This window comes from Aythya ferina, assembly GCF_964211825.1.
Source record: "Aythya ferina genome assembly, chromosome: 5".
In the NCBI taxonomy this organism is placed as follows: Eukaryota; Metazoa; Chordata; class Aves; order Anseriformes; family Anatidae; genus Aythya; species Aythya ferina.
Window position 1 is genome coordinate 45,665,902 of NC_140301.1, and position 19,013 is coordinate 45,684,914.

Sequence of the window (19,013 nt, forward strand, 5' to 3'; positions counted from 1 at the left end):
AACGGGTGCGAGCCGTGCGCTCGCTGCCTCCCTCCCTCACCCCCCCACCCTCTCCCAGCACGCAGAGGCAATTTCTGCCCGGCTTTTATTGCCTCGTTACCATTTGCTAAAGAGATGCAGGAGAAGAGCAAACAAACGGGAGCGCGGCTCTGCGCAGCGCTGGGGGTGTGCAAACACCGGCACCTCCGCCTCCAGCACCCCCCCAGAGGGGCTGCGGGGCAGGGGGAGCCCCCACCGTGGGAGCGGTGGGATGCTCGCCTGGACGGCCAGGGTGTCGTGGAGCCCCCAGGGGCAGAGCCCCAGCTGGCCTCGTGGGATGGAGGGGCTCAGGTGGGGGCTCCCTGGAGCTGTCCGGGGCTGGGCAGAGCCAGGACCCCATGCCGGGGTGGTTCAGAACCTCTTGGGACCAAATCTCGGCTTGCCCTGCCCGCAGGCTGGGTTTTGAGCAGGGAAGGAAGCAGGGAATGCCCCCTCCTAAAAGAGGCTGTGGGTCCGTGTTTGGGGATGGGGCTGAGCAGGGGGCAGGCGGAGGTGTGCAAGGACCGCAAGGCAGCAGGTCCAAAGTGCCCAAATCACACCTCGGGCTCCTTGCAGCCTGCTCTGGCCCCATGGCCTGGCACGGGGTGGGTGCCCACCCGCATCCCCTGGCTGGGGGCTGCCTGCTAGGAAGGTTTTGGTGCACGCAGCCCAGCCAGGGGATGGCTGGGTGTGAGCCTTGGGGCCACAGGGCAGGCTGTGGAGTGGGCAGCACCGGCACGACCCTCTGCCCCCTCCACTCAGGTGCTGCCAAAGCCTCGTCACGGGGAAGTGCAGAGCTTTATTTTGATTTTTTTTGTTATCCCCCCCTCCCGTGGGAACCTTCTCATTAAGCCCTTGGCACAAACCCCTGCTTTCACTCCGCTTTTCTCCGCTCGCTTCCCACGCGCTCTTCAGCGAGCGCTGAAATCCCCGTCCCCGCACGCAGACGTCCCGGCAGCGCCGTAACCTCCCGCACCCACGCAGCCGCGCGCCGCCGCCGCCGCGCGCCGTCACTTCCACCGGGGCCGGGTGGGTGTGCGGCGCTGCTGACTCACGGCAGGGCCGGGCCCGGCACCTCGCGGCACCGGCTGGGTGCTGAGCAGCGCCGGGGAGCTTTTCCCTTTCCCGTCCAGCCACGGGGGAGCGAGGAGGTTGGCCAAAGGCTTGGCTCAACCAAGGTGGTGCGGGTGGCCCTTGGTTCCAACCCAGGCGTCCCATCGCTTTCCGCCTCACTGTGTTGGAGATATGAGTCCCAGCCTCATCTTCTCCAGCCCTTCTCCTGGTGTATGACCTACCCTGGGCATCCCAAACCCCTGGCCTAGCTGAGCCTTGCCACCCCAAACCCCATGGTCTCCAAGCGCAGCCCAGCGTGTCTGCCCTGCCCTGTGGCCGTGCTCTCCTGGGGCCACAGGGCAGGGAGATGCCCCTGTGGCTCTGCCATGGTGCTGGCCATGCTCCTCTGGGCACTGCGGGGACCGCTGCGTCCCCCGGGCTGGCACACTTCTGTCTGCTTCTCAGGGCTCAGCGCTGGGAGCGGAGAGGCTCCAGCTCCTGATTCTGGCAGCGTGGGGAAACAGCAGCCCCTCTCCAACCTCCTGGTCCCCATCCCTGGACCACCTCTCCCACCCGGCCATGGCTCTGGCAAACCAACCCAAATTTCTGCGGGAGGTGCCAGCACAGGGCTCCCCAGCAAAGGTGGCTTTTGCTGCCAAATTGCAGTTTTCAGTTCCCAACTGCTTCGTCTCTTGCGCTGCTTGGAAAAGGGTCATTATACGCCTTTCTTCTCGCCTCCTCTTTTATTTTGTCGATGGGGAGAAGATGGGTATTTCTTATTCTGCCTTTGCACTGAAAGGGGAGAACCTTTTCTTTTCTTTTCCCTCGTTTCAGCCTTTTATACAAATTAATCTTTGGGCGGAGGCCAAGCCTGGGGAAATTTCATGTAAAATGATGAAATTTTCAGAGCCTAATGGGGGTAATTACAGGGGGTTAGAAAGCAAACTATTTTGCAACTTTAACAAGAGCAGGCTGTGACCTGGCACTTGTTACAGCTAATAAAAATGTTAATGAAGCAGCAGCAACGAGGCGGCTCCCCTGTTCCTCCCATCTCCTTCCTTCTCCTTCAGGCATCTCGAATCTCCGCCGTTGTCCCCAGGGGCGACAAGGAAGGGGGATCCCAGGGCAGGGCACCTGAGCACCATGCCCCTGCCCCAGGCGGTGGCTGAGAGGGCACAGGGTTCCTGCCCTTATCCGCCAGCCAGGTGGAAGTGGAGCCAGGCGGCACGGCGCGGTGTTTGCCTTCCTGTGCAAACAGAGCAGGACAGAACCAGTCGGGCAGCAGAGCGGGCTCAGCGCTGCTGTGTCTCTGCCTGCACCCCGGGGACCCGCACGGACCCAAAGGCGTGGGGAGACGAGCAGCAGCCACGAGCTGTGGGGCAGATGAGCGCTGCCTCTCCTGGGGAGGCTGGCATGTGAATAATTGGGCTGGCAGTGGCCGAACGCCCTGGCGTGTATTTTAATTACCGGGAGAGCATCCGTCATGGGCTGCTCCTGCAGCGCAGATGCAGGGCGCCGCGTTTGCTCTGGGCTCGGAGGAGATTTCCGTCGTGGCTGGCGCTGTTTGCCATGGGCATAGCCTGCCTGTTTGCTTTGCCTGACTGGCGCGGAGAGACCAGCCCTTGGGGATGCACGCTGCCGTGCCACACCAGTGCAAAGAGACAGCAAGTCCCTGGGCACAGGTCAGCCCAGGTGGTGGCTCCCCAAGAAGGCACGTTGGGATTTTCGGCGTGGCTGAAGCCCTCTGGGATCTGGGTGGTGAGCTTGGGAGACCCCAGCATGGAGAGAGCTGTTCTAGCAGCACGAGCCCATGGCACAAAGGTTTTTCCCAATTCGGGTGCAGCTCCAGGGCAGCTGCGGGCACTGGGGGCTGTGGGCAGTGGGGTGCTGCACCGCATCCCTCTGGCCCTGGTGCGGTGCAAGCTCCAGTTGGAGGAGTTCCTTGCCTCTCCTCTCCCAGGCAGCAAATGTTGTTAAAAGGACAAAAGAAACACAACCAGAACCATGAATTATAATCAATGTGAAATGCTGCAGACAGTGGCGTGGCTGGAGAGATGCAAGCCGGGGGGGCCACGGCGCCGTTCCCACAGCCTGGGGGCTGGCCGAGCCGGGGGCACCAGGTCTGCCCCGCCACAGCCCCCATCTCCTCTCCTCCACCTGGAAGGGACTGAGCACCTCTTCCCTGCCGAGCCTCGAGCAAATGAGCGCTGCCGTGAAGTTGATGGAGCCTCACTGTCACTCAGCCACTCCGCAGCCCCATGCATGCCCTCTGCTCGGGGCTGTACCCCATTTTCATGCCGCTTTGGCTCAATGTAAACATGATGCAAAGGAGGATGAGAAGAGAGAGCAGCAGTTGTGCACGGGGCCACCCAAATCCCTGCCTGCTCCTGGCCAACCTCTCTGGCCTCACCCCGAGCATCCTCGGTGCTGCTGCAACTCCCTGCTTGGGGACGATGCTCGGTGCCGTGGGGATGATGCTGGGCACCGTGATGCTCAGCTGGCAGTGCCGGCACAGGACCTGGCACAGTGAGGTGGCTGCCAAGCAGCGGGGCCAGCGGGAGAGGTGGCAGGTGGGGGCTGAAGGTCGCGCCGCAGACTTTGCCCACGCTGGCAGCAGCTGCTCGGCAGGTGGCACGGCGCTGAGGCTCCGCTGCCCCCGCAGCAGCAGCCCCAGGGTGAAAGGGGCCCTGCAGTGGTGCCCCGGGAGGCCTCGCAGTGCGTTTTGGCGGTGCTGCCCCCCTGAATCCCACATTCGGTCCTTCCAGCAGCACCAAACCAAAAGCTGGTTGGTGCCGGGTTCCCCCCCTGCTGCCGGCTGCAGCCGCACCTCTCCCCCTCCTTCCACCGGCGCTGCCGGCTGCGCTGTGCCCTACTCCCGGGCGGTGCCTTCCCTTGTTTGAGTTGCCATTAAAGAAAGGGATGGGTAGTTGCTCCAGCTCCTAGCCTGACACGAAGGACTTGGTTGTGGCTCAGCCCCACACCAGGGGCAGGGGGTACAGGGCTGGGCAGCGACGCAGCGGCCGCGCAGCAAGCAGCAGTCTCTGGAGCACAGCTTTCGTGGTTTGGGAGTCAGGTTGCGATCAATTAGCAAATGCTCACTCCAGCCCCGCTGGCCTGACTCAGCAGGTCCCGCCGCCCCGCCGGACGGCAGAGCCAGGCACCGTGGTTGTGCCTGGGTGCCAACAGCTCCCTGACCCCCTGGATGGGACGCTGCGCCTTCAAGATGTGACCAGGAGGGACAGGCTGAGAGCAGCTCACTGCAGCGCCTGCCCCTGCTCTCCCCTTTAGCCCCCCCCCAAAGCCTGTTGAGCCCTGTCCTCCCCCTGCCGCTCCCCGAGCCCTTCAGGGCTGCCCCCGGGCCATGTATTTTTCATGAGCGTTGGAAGGCGTTGGCGGTTGATGGCTGGGAAAAGCGGCGCTGCAAGAAGATGCTGCCCTTGGGCAGGCGCAGCCGCTGCCCTTCCTGCCCGCCCAAAGTGCTCCTGGACGCCGAGCCGGGCCCCAGGCTCTCTCCGCGCACCGAAGAAAAGCTCTCCGCGTCCTGGCGCTCACATAATTTGCGGTACGCGGCGCCGTAACGAACAGTGACCTCTATTAGGCATGCTATTAGCCCCATCAGGAGTTCTTGCAGTACATCCTCGGGTTCGCTGGTGGGTAGGAAGGCGGCCAGGTTCTGCCGAGTAGCCGTGCAATTAGGGATGGGCTGATGGCCGGAGGCAGTAGGGGTTCAGGAGGGGGCTAAACTTGCTGCTGGTGAGGGTGGGTATGGGACAAGCTGCTCCATCCCGCACAGGGCTGGAAACCCAACAGATTTGGTTTCCTTCACCAGCACCAGTGAGATCAGACTGGTGCAGCAGGAAAAGGCCCAGCACCTGCCCAGGAGGGAGGCAGAAGCCTTGGCCTCGAGTTGGGGAGGAGCAGGGACAAGGAGGGACCTGGGCACGGGGAGAGAAGGTGGGAAATGAGCCGGCCATCCCGCCCCTGCGAGGCACAGCTGCCCGCGGGGAGTGCACTTGGTAATGCGAGTGCTTAGGAGAAAGGTTTCTAATAGCCAGCAAGCAACGCGGGTTTATTAAGAACAGGTTGTGCCAAACCCCTCTAATAGCCTCCTTAAACGTAATCACTGATGAAGGAGATAAGGGAGCAGAGGGCAGAGCGGCTCTGCGCCTTTCAGCGATGCCACGGTGCACGCATTAAGAACTTGGCCCCTGCCCAAGTGGATGGAGATGCCGCTGTTCAGCCTGGCGGCCAGCAGCCCCCACCTGCAGCCCCCTGCCCACGTGGGGCTGGGGGGACACTGGCTGCCAGGGGGATTTGGCAGTGGCACCCAGGGCAGAGTCCCTCGGTCCCACAGCCCTGGCTGGGGACGTCCTGTCTGCGACAGGCCTGCAGGACCCAGATGGGGCCATGCCACTGTGCCCCCTCCCTGCCACCTCCCTGGGCCACAGGTGTCCATCCTTGGCCATTCCCCAAGCCAGCACGGGGACAGAGGCTTCACCCTGTCCCCTCCACAATGGGGACAGCACCAGCAGGCGCCTGATTTCCCCCCGAACATCACGAACGGAGCCTCCAGCACGGCGTTTCGCAGGGTGGGAGGATTTCCACTCGTCTGGGGATGGGGACGCTGGAGAAGGCTGCCCGGGCAGTGGCTCTGCTCCACGCCAGCCACGGGCCCCATCGGAGAGCTCCCGGCAGCTCCCGCGGATGCCAGCAGCCGCGCCGCCGCTTGCCAGCGGGCCCTGGGGCTGCTGCTGTACCGTCGGCACCCGCTGCCGCCTGACACCGTCCCCCTCCCGTCCCCACGCTCGCAGCCTGAATTCCCAAAGGCGCTTTAAAAACAGCGTCTGGCTGCCGAGCAGCTGCCAGCTTCGCCTGGATGTGTGAGCCTCGAGCATCTTTTTGAGATCGGGCCATTTCGTCACCCAAGCGTGAGTTTGCAGTGCCTGCCACTCCCCTCCCCGTGTCCCCCTGAGCACTGGGGAGGGTACGGGGGGGGCCCCGGGCATTCCCCACCCCCCAGACATCCCTGGGGGGAGCAGCAGCGTGGGGCTGGGGCGCAGGCAGCAGGATTGTGCACTTTGGGGCTGCGTCATACAGCAGAGGCAGGAGCTGGCGGACGGATTGAAGCAGCGCGAGGATTTGCCATTCTCATTTCTCTCTCCTCCGCTCCACCGATGGGCTCACGATGCCATCCCGAGGAGGCACTTGCAGGCACTGATGTGCATGTGCTGGGGCAGTGCCAGTGCTTAATTGGGCTCTGGTACGTCTTGCCTTCGTTAGAGGCAGCCTGATCGCAAAGGGAGAGGAAAGGCAGAGCAACCCCTTCAGCCCAGATGGACGGGGTTCTGCCCCCTTGGGGCTTTGGGGCCAGTCTTCACCTCCTTGGAAGAAAGCCCCCAGACAGGCAGGGGATGGGGTGGGATATGGGAAAGGATATAGTGTGGGATAGGCAATGGGATAGGGGGTAGGGATGGGATGGGATGGCTAAAGTGCCCCCCTGAGGAGTATCTAAACAGGGTGTTTCTGGTCCTGTTTGCAATATTTTGGGGTTTCAAGCGTGAGTGAGCCCATGATCCCTCCCACCCCAACCTACTGGGTGGTACAGAGGGAGCAGAGGGGGCTGGCTCAGCCCTCCTGGGCTCCTGGGAGCCCCTGCAGCCAGGGGGTGCTGGCAGGGTCCCCATGCATGGCTCCAGCCCAGCAGCTCCAAAGCCAGGAGCTGGCAAAGTGCTGCTGCAGGGGGAGCCCAGCAAAAGGCTCCTCTCCCCCCTTTCCCTCCACCCTCATCTTTGCACATCCCGGGGCTGCCACAGGCCCCGTCCCACCCTGGGGAGCTTCTCCCTGTGTGACTCAGCCGCAGCTGCCTCCCCCGACGGAGTCCCCCTCCGCGGCTGAGTGTCACCCGCTGACGCAAATCCTCCCACCCCCAGCGCCGGCGCAGGATTTGGATGGGATTTACGGAGGGAGCCGGGAGGGATCGGACGCCCCCAGCCCCAGCGGCCAGGAAGGAGCAACTGGCCCCGACAGCAGGGGAGAGGTCCACGGCCTCCTGCAGGAGCCTTGCCCAGCAGCACAGCTCCGGCACCGTGCGCATCCCTGCCCAGACGTGTGTGCAGATACAGGTGCTGCTCCCATCTCCCTCGTACCCACCCTCCTGCTGGCAATACCCCACATCCCACTGTTGTCCTGCCACCTCGGGAATCAAACCCACAGCAGCAGCCCCCCAGCTCCTCCAGGGACCGTTGTAGGGCTCTGGGAAAGCCCTGCTCTGAATTTAGCCCTTCCCATGGGACAGCCGAGGGGGATGTGGGGTCTGAGGGGTGAGAGTAGGAATGGGGCTGGATTGCTGCTGGGTGCTGTGGCCTTGCCAGCACCCCTGGGAGGGCAGGACCAGGGACCAGTGTGAAGGGCTGAGATGAACTGGGAGCACTGGGATGCACCAGGAGCACGAGGAACCCACAGAGCAGCAGGAGGCGCTGGGACCAGCAGGAGCATTTGGAGCTCTGGGAGCACTGGGATGCTCTAAGGAGCAGCAGGACGCACTGGGAGCACTGGGAGCACTGGGATCCCCGGCAGCGCCGGGAGCAGCGGGATGCGCCTGGGGCAGCGGGCGCGGTCTGAAGGCTCCTCCTGGTGGCTCCCGCGGAGAACAACCGGGCACCGGCGGCGGGACGCCCAGCGGACATCCCGGGTGGGCTCCGCCGGACCCTCCGTGTCCCCGGCCCGGCAGGACCCTGCTCCTCCGCGGGAGGCTGGAACCGGGGGGCGGCGGCACCCGGGGAGCCCCAGAGATGCTGCCACAGCGCCTGCCCCCCGGGGTCCCCTTGTTAGGAAGCAGGAGCAGTGAGGGCACAGCTGGCAGCAAGGGGGGAGAGGAGGGGATGGGGCCATTTCGGGGGCTGGGACCCCAAAAGATGCCAGACAGATGCAGGCTGTCGTGGGAGGGGGGGTCCCAGCCGGCAGAGGTGCCCCCACCACGCTGTAGGCACCGGTTGGAGATAGGCAAGGGAAAATCGATCCCTGGCTGCACGGAAAGGTAGCGGCGCGCCGCTTTTTATAGCAAGCTGTCCCATTTGCATCCTTCCTCAGCCCTGACCCAGAGAGACCGACCTCTGGCTAAATTAGCTGCCTCGTCCCGGGGGAAGCGGGCTTTAAAAAGCAGCAGCCGAAAACGAGGAGGTGAGGCTGGCCGTGCTGGAATATTCCACCGCTGCCTGCGCGGTCCCAGCCCACGTTCCTGGCACGGAGACCCCCCCTTCCCTGGTGTTGTCAGCGGGAGGGGGGCAGCAGCGGGGAGCAGGGAGCTGCGGGGAGCAGGAGCAGCCCTGTGGGGAGCGGGGATCCCCGCAGGGATGGAGGGGGCTGGCTTTTCCCCCTCCCACCCCAGATTACAGAGGCGCTGAGGCGGGGGAGCAGAGCACAGCGGCATATCTAGGTCAGCGGTGTGAGCGGCTAAATGAGCTCCCTCATCAGCTGCCGCTGCCTCCGCGCTGCACCTACGTGGGGCCAAGGCGTGGAAATCGGCCTCTGCCTGGATGAGGAGGGGGCGAGGAAGACAGGCAGGCCTGTTATCACGAGGAGATTGGGGCAAAAACATGGGGGTAACACCAGGGGGAGTGCAGGAGGGACGGGTGGTGGGACCCCAGGTGTGCTGCATCAGCCTGATGGCTGGAGAGGAGGGGTGCTGGCGTGGGGCTGCCCTGATAAGAGCAGGACCGGGGCAGGTACAGCTTTTCTTTCATTCAGAGCTGGGCAGCCTCTGGCTCTTTGCTGGGGCTGCAGGGCCAGGTAAGTGCTGAACCCCAGCTTGTGGCCCTGGGCTGGCCCAAGCCCTGCTGTGGGGTCACTGTGGTCAGAAGGATGCTGCCCTGCTTGGGGACACGCTGCCTGCATCCCTGCGGGGCCCAGCACCATGCAGGAGCCCTCCCAGCTCCCTGTAGTGTCACTTTGTCCCTGTGCTGGTGGCACGGGCTGCTGCTGGTGGCCCTGATAAACTTTGGAGCTGGCGGTGACCGTGCTGTGCTCCACGGTTCGTGAGCAGCTGCGGTAGCAGGATGCTGGGGTGAGCCTCCGGCAGCAGCAGGCTGCAACTGTGTGGCCATGGGTGTGTAATTGGTGTCACCGTGAGCAGCTGGGCCCAGTGCTTTTAGGATGTGAGTAATTACACCAGGCTAATTTTGAAAATCAGGCTCTTAACCTCTTGCCAGGCTCATTTGCAGGACAGCCATCTCGCGGTCGGAGCTGCTGTGCCAAATTCCAGGCAGCTGGCAGCTTTCATGCCACGCTGCCCGCTTGTCCCCAGCCCTGAGGCCACCAGAAATGGACAGAGCGCATCTGTCCCAGCTGAGGGGTCCCCTTGCTGTGGCAGTGCCCTGTGCAGCAGGGGAGCTGCCTCCAGCTGGTGCTGAGCCTCCAAAGAGGTGCCGGAGGGCACTGGCACCCCAGTGGATGCAGGAAGAGCTCTGGGTGCATGGGCAAAGGGAAGCAAATGGAGTGGGACAGCTTCCTTCCCCCCCATCCTCTGTGTTTATTTTCTGTGTGTATTTTCAGTACCTTGGAAGTGGGGTGAGGAGAGAGGACTCAGAGAAATGACTTGAGCTTTCCTGGGCTGGAGCTCCAGGTGTGTTTGAATGCCCAACCAGCTGTGTGTGGGCTCTACCAGGCTCTTCTGAAATACTCCCTTGCTTTTAGGGCAGTTTTCTGCCAGTGAGAAGTGCTTTTGATGGCCAGAGGGGAGGTCAGGCATGGCCGTGGTCTTCATCAGCAGTTACAGCAGGCTGCTTCAGTCCCTGGGAACTCTTCATCCTGCGTGGAAGCGGGCAGGTGGAGGCATGCAAGGAGAGCACATCTCATCCCCCTGCCCCAGGCTGAGCTCTCCACGTGGGACTTGACCAGCAGGAGTGAGGTGACCCTCTGTGGGTCCCCAGCCAGCAGGAACCAGGGGCTGCCCAGGCTGGAGGAGAGCTGTGACCCCTCTGCAGGCTCTGCCAACAGCACGGGGCTGCGCACCGGCTGCCGCATGCCTGAGCTTCGATTCAGGCTGCTGTCACCCAGGCACAACAGGGGCTGGCGAGGAGGGGGCTGTGTCATTTGCAGACGCCCGCCCTCCCACTGCCCTGCTGCACAGGGATAAGACGTGCCAGTGGCCTCTCCTCCCCAGCAGGACCACAGGGAGGGGGCAAGCTGGAGAGCAGCCAGCCCAGGGACAGCCCGTGGCATGCGAGCAGCATTGATATAATATATTTTCTTGGCTTGCCTGAGCGTCTGTTTGTTTGTGTGGGTTTATCTCAACAGCAGCCGTGGCAGTTTGGCACGCAATGTGGTAGCTGCTGACATGTGCAGCTTCTCCGAGTGTAGCTCTGAGATGTAGCTGCCCACACAGGCAGCGGGACGGGACGGGTGAGTGGCTCCGGGCCAGTGCTCGTGCCCATCCTCACCTTCCTCCTCCCTGCTAACCCGTGGTGGCTCGCAGCAGCCTCGCCTGGTGGGCCTTCCAGGTGGTTCCTGCTCCACGAGGTGCCCGTGGCAGTGGTTTGGGTAGCGGTGCCGTGCTCACTGCCCCTGGAACCTGGCTGCGTTTTGCAGATCCCTCTGTTTCGTGCCACCCCGTAGGTGGTGGGATGGGAGGCAGCTTGTTTCGGGCTCCCCAGCCCTGGTGCTCTGCCTGCTGGACCCCTGCACCCCAGTGCAGAGATGCTGCTCAGCGCCGTGGCAGTGCGTGTCTCAGGCTGAGCTCTGCCGCCTTTGCTGCCAAAGCTTTTTTTTTTTTTTTTTCCTTCTCTGCTCTTCCCTTCAGAGACTTGTTTATGGCCGTCAGGATCTGACAGGCTCTTGGCACCTCTCCCACCCCCAGCAGATGACATGGCAGCAGAGCCTCCCGCCCTTGCCTGCTCCTCCTTGCCCTGCCGCTGTGGTTTGGGACCTGTTGGGACAGCTGCCTCTGCAGGGAAATCGAGCTGGAGACTTCTAGAGCCAGAAAAGACCTGGCACCGGGTTGACAGCAGCAGAAGCCAAAAGGCTCAGATGGTTTTAAATGTCAGGGAGAGGTGTGAATGCATCTCAGAGACAGCATGTCCAGGAGCGATGGCATTTTGCAGACAGCCTGAACTCCGGAGCCAGCATCCCAGATCTCAGAGCCGTGACTTTGCCCTGTCCTGTGGCAGGGCAGTGCTGTGCCTGCAGGGGGAGGGGGTGTGGGGGAGGGGTGTGGGTGTCCCTGGCCCCCGGTGCTGCCAAGGGCAGAGCTCTCCATGGGCTGATGTGCAAGCACCCGGCGTCTCCTGCTGCTTGTCTGACCTTTCTCGTTAGGCAGGGATCTGTCCTGACACTTGGAGGCAGCGGTCATCTTCTTCCTTTTGTCACTGCATGTTTGCCTGCTTTCCTCTGCCACCCCCCAAAAAGAGTTTGAAGTCTCCAGGAGTCAGCAAGTTCTTGGTGCCAGCCATCTGTCCCATTTCCCCTAGCAACCATTTGTCCTTTTCTTCTTCATTAGGTAGCTAAAGCAGATCCCGACTGTCAGACCCTCTCTCAGCTCCCTTTTCTCCTGCGTTCAGCTCTCTGGATCACTGCTCCTGCTTGTCACTGTCACACGGGCTCCTCACCTAGAGGCATGATGCCATCCCACGCGGGGACGTGTCCCGCTCGTGTTGTGACAGCTCTGCGTTTGCTCACGTTCTGGGCGGGCGCTGGTGTCTCCGCCTGCGTGCTGGCTATTTCTTTACAGCCTGATCTTTTCCAGCTCCCTCAGCCTGATCCACACGCTGCTCCCTCAGCCTGCATCATGTTTCCAGGTCTGCGCAGGGACTGGGGGCTGGCACTGCTCGTGTCCCTGCAGCATGTCTGGGCCCTGGCCTGCCTGCTGCTGCCGCAGGGCAAAGATGAGACATTAATTTCTAGGGAAGTGGCTTTGGAGAGGCAGAACCAGAGCTGTGCCATGCATTAATCTGATGGCTGCTGGTTTAGCAGATGATGTGGGTGTTTGAATTGGCAGTTTCCAGGACAGAAGGGCTCAAATCACAGCAGCCAAGGTGCATGGACACAGCTGGGGCTCAGGGTGCTTGCAGCTCCCCAGCTCCTCTGCCCTGTTCCAGGTGCAGCCGAGCAATCGGGGTGTCTGGCTCTGCCTGCTCAGGCTCCCCATCCTCGTGCTGCCTCTGCTTCACAGCCCCAGCAGGCGGGGGAAGCTGGCACCCCACAGATGCTGCACATTTGCTTAAAAGCCTGCCGCCTCACCCCGGCTGCTTGCTGTCTCTCTGCTTCTCCCCCGTGCTGTGGTTCAGTGCCCGAAGAAGGAACAGCTGGGGATTTGCAGCTCTTCTCCCATCAGAAATTGATTCTGGGCAGTGAGGACAGCTCTAGGAAGCCACCTGGATGCAGTGCTTTGGTTGGGCCATCTTGCCCCTCTGGGGCTGAGGGTAAGGCTGGTGGTGTACCACCAAACCCAAAATTCCTCCTGGAGGAGAGACCCCCAGAGGCAGGCTGCCCTCCTCAAAGCCAAGGCCATCTCAGGCACCTCTGCTGCTGCTGGAAGCGCTGAGCAACCTGTGTTTGAGGGAGTCTGGGTGTGCTGCTGTGCTGCATGTACAAGTGGAAGCTGCTGCCTGCAAGGGAAAATTGGGAATTTTTCCACGGGGGAATTATTCTGGGATATTTCTGAGTGAGGTTCTCCCTAGGGAGCACTCTCCAGGCGATAGCAGAGATTTCCCCTCCATCAGGTCAGAGCTGGGCTGAAGCCAAGTGTGTTAGAAAGGTCTTTGAGGTTCTGGAGAACTGAGGGATGGCCCCGCAGCCTGGTGTGAGGAGTGGGAAAGGAGCCAGGAGCAGAGCCAGAGAGGAATCCCTGATGTGAAAGCTCTCTGTTCAGTACAACTGCCTAACTCCTGCTAATGATCACCTCCAGAAACCAGCACGGATTCCCAGGCTAGCAGAGACAGGAGAGCATTTGGCCTAATGAAATTATCCAAGTGCCCTGGCTCCAGCTGCTGTTTTTTAATTGCATCTGACTGATGTCCAGGCGAGGCAACTGGGGAGCAGCGGCATCCTCTGGGCAGCACCTGCATCCTCTGGGCAGTGCCCACATCCGACAGCGGTGCTCGCAGCCCCCTTGCTTCCTGGGAGGCTGCAGGAGCTGCGTGGTGAGGATGTGGCAGGCTCAGTGCTCTCTTACGACCGCTTTTCTCTGTCACTGACAGGCACAACACAGCTGAACCGCAAACTTTCCTTTCCTGCTGCAGCGATGATTGCCACTGCCATTGCCAGGAGCTTTGCGAGCCACCAGCAGTAGGGCAGGTGCTCGTTTTTGGTCAGCCCATGGGGTGAGCTCCTGTGGTTTGGCACCGTGGCTGCAGCTCCTCTGCAGGGAAGCTGTGCTCATGCCACCTGACTGAGTCCCGCAGGGCCCTGGGAAAAGGCCAGCTCTCCTGCTTGTGGGGGTGAATGCATCCCACGTCCCTTAAAGCTCCTGTTAAAAATCCTGATTCATTTCTGGGCTGGAGCTCTCCTTCCGAGTGAGGTTTTAGCAAGGAGGATGGAGCCAGGGGCATTTGAGAGGTGGGCGGCGGGGAGGAATTAGAGCACACAGGAATTCGGGGGGGGGAGGTCGAGCAGACGAAAGCAGCATTTGTTGCACCCGAATTAGGCAGCACCGTGCTGAAGCCAGGCCCTCTGCTGGGCTGCCAGCACTGTAAGCGCAGCACCTCGAGTCAGGCCCCCAGGATGAGGAGCTCATGGGCTTGCATTTTGTCCCCTCTCAGCCTCTAGGGTTCATTTCTGCTTCCTTTTCCTGCAAAGCCACGAGGCTTTACAATCCAAGGCAAGCTTGGATTGCACAGGGAGGAAAAAAAAAAAAAAAAAAAAAAAAAACAGGAGAAAAAAAGGAAAAAAAAAGCTTGCTGAGATTGAGGGGTTCCTCCAGGAGGGAGGCGGATGGCCAACGTACCAACAGCCCCCAGCACTGCTCTGACCACCCTCCAGCTCCTCTCTGATGGAGAGGCCACCTGCAACTGATGGCCAGGAAAAGGCCCTGAGCATTGCTAACCAGCCGCAGCAGCAGGGAGAGCTCCAGTGAAACGTTATTTAATGTTCCTCTTCAGTGGAGACGGCTATTTACCAGTGAGAAATTTCTGGGCTGAGGAGTCACAGCTTGGGTAATGCTGGATAATGTCCTTGGGAGGGGGAAGCGCTGGCGGGATTTATAGCAAGTCTTTGAGGCTTGGCTTCCATAGTTAGATCTGGCACAGATTTAGAAAAGCAGCTGGAGGATGAGTTTGTGCTTGGAATCATTAGCAGCGAGGGTTGCGCTGAATTACCAAGCGCAACCCTGGGGAGGGGGGAAACGGTTTCTAGGCTTTTTGTCTAAGCTGGTACAATAACTGTGTGTGCACACGTGGATTTACCCTGCCGAAAGTGAGCCCAAAGCACGGAAGGCGTGTGGTGCCCTGGCTCCCTGGGTGGAGGGCGGCTTGCAGGAAGGACGGATCCTGCACAGCAGAGCCCGGGGAGCAGCGACGAGGCAAGGAGCTGCTGGGTTAGCTGGGAGCGTGCTGGCAGTGCACTGCCCAGCTTGTCCCACTGGGACCTGGCTGCAGCCCCGCAGCTCGGTGATGCTCTGCCTCTTCAGGTGCCTGGCAGATGCTGCTGGGAGTGAAGAGGTCCAGGTGTGCCCTGCCTGATTTGGGGATTCAGCTCCAGAGCAGCCTGTAAGCCCTGGCGTGTCCCTCTAGGAGCCTGGCTTTGTGCTCCCAACATCTGCAGAACATTTGTCCCCAGGTTAGAGTGGCTGAGGCTGCGGAGCTCTGATCTCCAAAGTGAGCCCCAGCTTGCAGGAAGGAACTCGTTTCAGGGACTCGAGAACACAGCATGGGACAGGAACAGATGTAGATGCTGGGCTACTCCAGGCTGCAGCAACCCTAGCCTTCTGAAAAGCATGAATGGGGACAAGACAGAGCTTGCACTGAATGAGTTTGTGGTTTTGTCCCCAACGGGACCCAAACATCTCTCCTGGGATGTGGTGGCTGTGTGTGTTGGGATTGGGGCTGTTTCTGTGACCACCGAGGCAGAGCAGGTTTCCAGGGAGCTCTGGCCGTGGCTAGTGATAGACCTGGTGGCCAGTCTGGGGAGCTTCTCCTGAACTGGGTAGAATCAGCCTGAAGGCACTGGTTTCGAAACACTTGGGTATTAGGAGCTGATGGCTCAGGCTGATTGCAGGCAGGAGCTGACGCTGGGTGGTGAAGGAGAGCTGGCAGGCTGGGGGGGCATGGCTATGGCAGTGCTGAAGGCAAAGACAGGCACTTGATATGATGGAAATGGGGGCCAGGCAACCCTACTGGCTCTTTTTTTTTTTTTTTTTTTTTTTTTTTTTTTTTTTTAAAGTTCTTCAATTCTAGTTGTTTCTGGCATTGGCAACAGTGCAGTGTTTCTCTGATTTGCAGGTACTCTCCTGTGGGAACTTGGTAGTGAGAGACCTGGAATGAGAGATGGCAGGTGAGGTGGGGAGGGAATACTGGGGCAACGTTATCCCTCATCTGCTGCCGACTGCCTGTCCTAGCAGCCTTCCCTTTGAATTTAGCTGTGCAAAACTGTGCCCGTGGTCCTCCACAGGGGCTGGGTGCTGGCTTCTCTCTGCATGCTGCTCAGGCACCACAGAGCAGCTGGAGATGGCTTGCTTTCCTAGCACATGTGGTGGAAAAAGCTTTGGGACAATCGTCTGGTGGTAGGACCCCAAAAACTGACCTCAAAAGTGATCTCGAGGCAGTTTTAACCTGCAGGGAAGTGGAGGTGAGCCTGGCACAAAGCCGGGTGATGGGGCTTACCCCGGTTTGGGGTCTCACAGGGCTTGAGCAGGAGGCAGAAGGCGCCTGGGTGTTTGAAGCCTGGTGTCAAGGAGGCTGCTGTGCTCTTGGAAGATCACATGTAGGATTTCTGTTAATGTGGTGTGTGTTTTGTTTTGTTTTGTTTTTTTCCTCCCCCCTATGATATTACCGTAAATCTTATGGAGGAGTTCAGGGAAACGGGTAGGGCTGTGACCAAGGAGAGGGGTTCATTACCACGGAGTAATGAGCTGTCTGGCTCTGTGAGGCAAGCAGGAGCCTGATTTAAGAGCAGTTCAATTGGATGTGCTGTGCTTGGGGGTGGTGGTAACTAAAACAAACTGAATAATAATAATAATAATAAAACAGCTTCCCATGTAGGCAGCTATTTTTAGAAGCTGGTGGCTCCTGGGTTTGTATACTTCAGAGCCTTGATACTTTTCCAAATTTCCTATGGAGGATCTCGTTTTGCTTTAAGGCTTAGGATGATGTGATCCTTAACCCCAGCATCCCGCTGGCTTTCCACAGGACCCTCAGATCAGCAGAGCTGCTGGTTCTCCTCTGATCACATCCTTCCTGTACACTGCTGGCATGTCACAGAGCTTGCCAGAGCCCAGCCAAGGTTGGCTGCAGTGGTCTGGACTCCTTGCTTGTCCTGGATGTCTGGCATCAGCAATCCAGGGACGTGGTGACATCTTTTATCCCTGGGTTATTTTTCAGCTGAGCGTGACCCCACAAAGTGGGGTACTGTCCAAGCGTGAGTAAGGGGCAGCAATTTACTAAGCCAGAGTTGCTGCTAAAGGCTTTCTTGAGAAACCAGCAGTTGTGTCGGTGGAGTTGACTTCCTGATGAAGAGGCAATCAAGCAGCCTGTGTAAGTGAGCCCTAATAGGCATGTGTCTGAGCTATCCATGATGATGACCCAGATGATGTATGTTATCTTTGATGTTGTAACTCTGCTCTCCTATATCTCTCCTAAGATGTAGGGCTTGTCACTGACGCATGTACAATTCTGTGCCATCGCCCTGGGCACTAGAAGCCGAACTCTTTCATTTTCCCCAGGTTGTGAAGCTTGTAAGGTAATGTTCTTGCTACAGAGGATGTAGGTGAGGATCAGGTTTAGCAGGGCTGAGGTGGTTCTCTGAGGCTTAGCAAACATCTCCTCTCTTATAATGCGCTCCCATTAATATCTTAATCAGGCAGATTTTCTGGCAAGCAATCATTACCCGCAGTGCTCCTCCACCCACCCTCGCAAGGAGGACAGAGGGCGATGCCAGTGTGGCGCAGGGGCAGAGATGGGGGACTTCTGAGGGGTGTTGAGTCCTTCCCTTAACACTTGAGGGAGTGTTAAGGAAACATCAGTACACAGGAAGTCCAAATTTGTTTGTAAATTGTGTCACTGCCACAGGAGTTTTGATGAAGAGCTGGCAATAGCTGTGATGTGCTCTGCTGCTGGGGCTGGGCTGTAAATGTGGTCAGATCCTTGCTTGAGGGGCAGCTCCAGTCGGGCACGGGTGGCTGGGGCTGCTCATGCTGACCGCCTGAGCTGGATGAGGCTAATTGCCTGTGATGAGTTGTGCAGGCTAATTGGCAGCATCCGGACTGTTAGATACTCCTTACCACCGCTTGAATTGAATGGCTTGGACAGCGGCTGATTGCTTTTTCATTAATAAAAGTCAGGTAGAGCTTTCATGAGATGCTTGCTTCTGTCTGCTGCAGGTTTCAGAGCTCCCAGGGGCGTCTGCCCACCGCGTTGGCTCAGCTCTGCTGGGAACGACTCGTGCTGACAGGAGGCCTCGGAAGTGCCACAAGGCGGGGTGAAACGATTTCTGCAAACACTAAATTTGGCACCAGCTTTTCATCTAAACTGGAGCCACTTTACACCTGTCTGGCAAGATAAAGGGACTTAAAACGAGCACGAATGCAATCTTACTGCCTGCGCGGTATACAGAGATCTCAGCATCAGTGAACACCGGAGCTTCAAAGCTTTTGCTGGAAGTTTTCCCACCACCTTTAGTTCTGCTGGGCCGTTTTATTTTGCAGGCACGGTGCTGTGCCCCGGGTGGGCCATCTGAAGAGGAACGGACCGAAACGTTTGTGCTGCTAACCCCGGGGGATGAGCCTGTGTGCTTTCTGGGACCTGTACTCGTACCACCGGAGATGTTTTTTTGCCACTTTCCTATCCTTTTGCAGTAAGAGCATCTAAGTGATGCCCTTGGGGTATCACAACTGGTCTCACTTCCCTCTCCATCCCGCTACACCGGGAGGGAGCTTTTGGCTGCGAGATGCTGGGGGGCACCGCCGATGGATGGGGCTGCGTTGGGGGGACCGGGGCAGCGCTGGGGGACATCGGGCGGGGGTCTCCCCGCGCGGATAAGCGGAGGGCGACCGTGCCGGGCCCACCGCGGTGCCCCCCGGCCCCCAGGGCCCTCTCGCCTCAGGCCGGGCCCGCCAGGGGGCGCCGCCGCCTCCCCCCGCCCTTCCCGCTCCCCCTCCCCTGGCAGCCGTCGCCATGGCGACCGCTGGGTGCGTAGCGGCCCTTACGAAGCTGACGCAGTGGGCGGCCCGGCACGGGCGGGGGCGGCCCCGGCACGGGCGGAGGCGGCGTTGGAGAATCGGGGGGGGGACCGCGAGGCCCCGGGATGGAGGCGGCGGCGGCGGCCCCGGGCCTGAGGCGCTGGCGGCGGCGGCGGCGGCAGAGAGGTGAGGGAGGGAGGGAGGCGGCGTCCCCCGAGGCCTGTGCCGGCGGCCAGGAGGCCCCGCGGCAGGTGCAGCGGGGCTGCTGCGGCCGGAGCCCGGCCCCCGGGTCGGGCCCAGCCCGGGGAGGCCCTGAGGCAGGCGGTGGGGCCTCGCCGTGCTGCCCCGGGCCCGGCGGGGGGCAGGCCTCGGTACCGGCCCCGCCCGTTAGGGCTCGGTGCCGGTGCCTCACGGGGACGCGGGGCTCGGTGGCGGGTGTGGCGCGTGGGTTTTTGCCCCCTGTCAGCCGTTACCGCTTCTCCGCAGGGACCGGCGTGTGAAAAAGTTTCCCGGCTCTGGAGGGACTCCTGCGACATGTGTCCGCCACGGCGTGAGGCGAGCCCTGGCCAGAGGAATCCACGGTTAAGGTCAGAGAGCTGCGTGCTTCTCACGGTAAAAG

At 60.5% G+C, this 19,013-nt stretch overlaps 1 protein-coding gene across 14 annotated transcripts in view; it reads left to right on the forward strand.

Annotated features, from left to right (window-relative positions):
- Window positions 1–8,802: 8,802 nt before the first annotated feature.
- Window positions 8,803–19,013, forward strand: part of DAGLA (diacylglycerol lipase alpha) — a 78,173-nt gene continuing 67,962 nt past the window's right edge. For 4 of the 14 annotated variants that reach the window (XM_084522574.1, XM_084522559.1, XM_084522579.1 and 1 more), the window contains exons 1-6: window positions 8,820–8,859; window positions 15,501–15,552; window positions 16,599–16,734; window positions 16,858–16,956; window positions 17,597–18,069; window positions 18,881–18,981. The gene's annotated coding sequence lies outside the window, so the exon portion shown is untranslated. Of the gene's footprint in view, window positions 8,860–9,629; window positions 9,692–10,463; window positions 10,588–15,500; window positions 15,553–16,598; window positions 16,752–16,857; window positions 16,957–17,596; window positions 18,070–18,482; window positions 18,581–18,880; window positions 18,982–19,013 lie in introns of those variants that run through there. The other 10 variants (XM_084522561.1, XM_084522570.1, XM_084522573.1 and 7 more) reach the window with 10 other exon arrangements.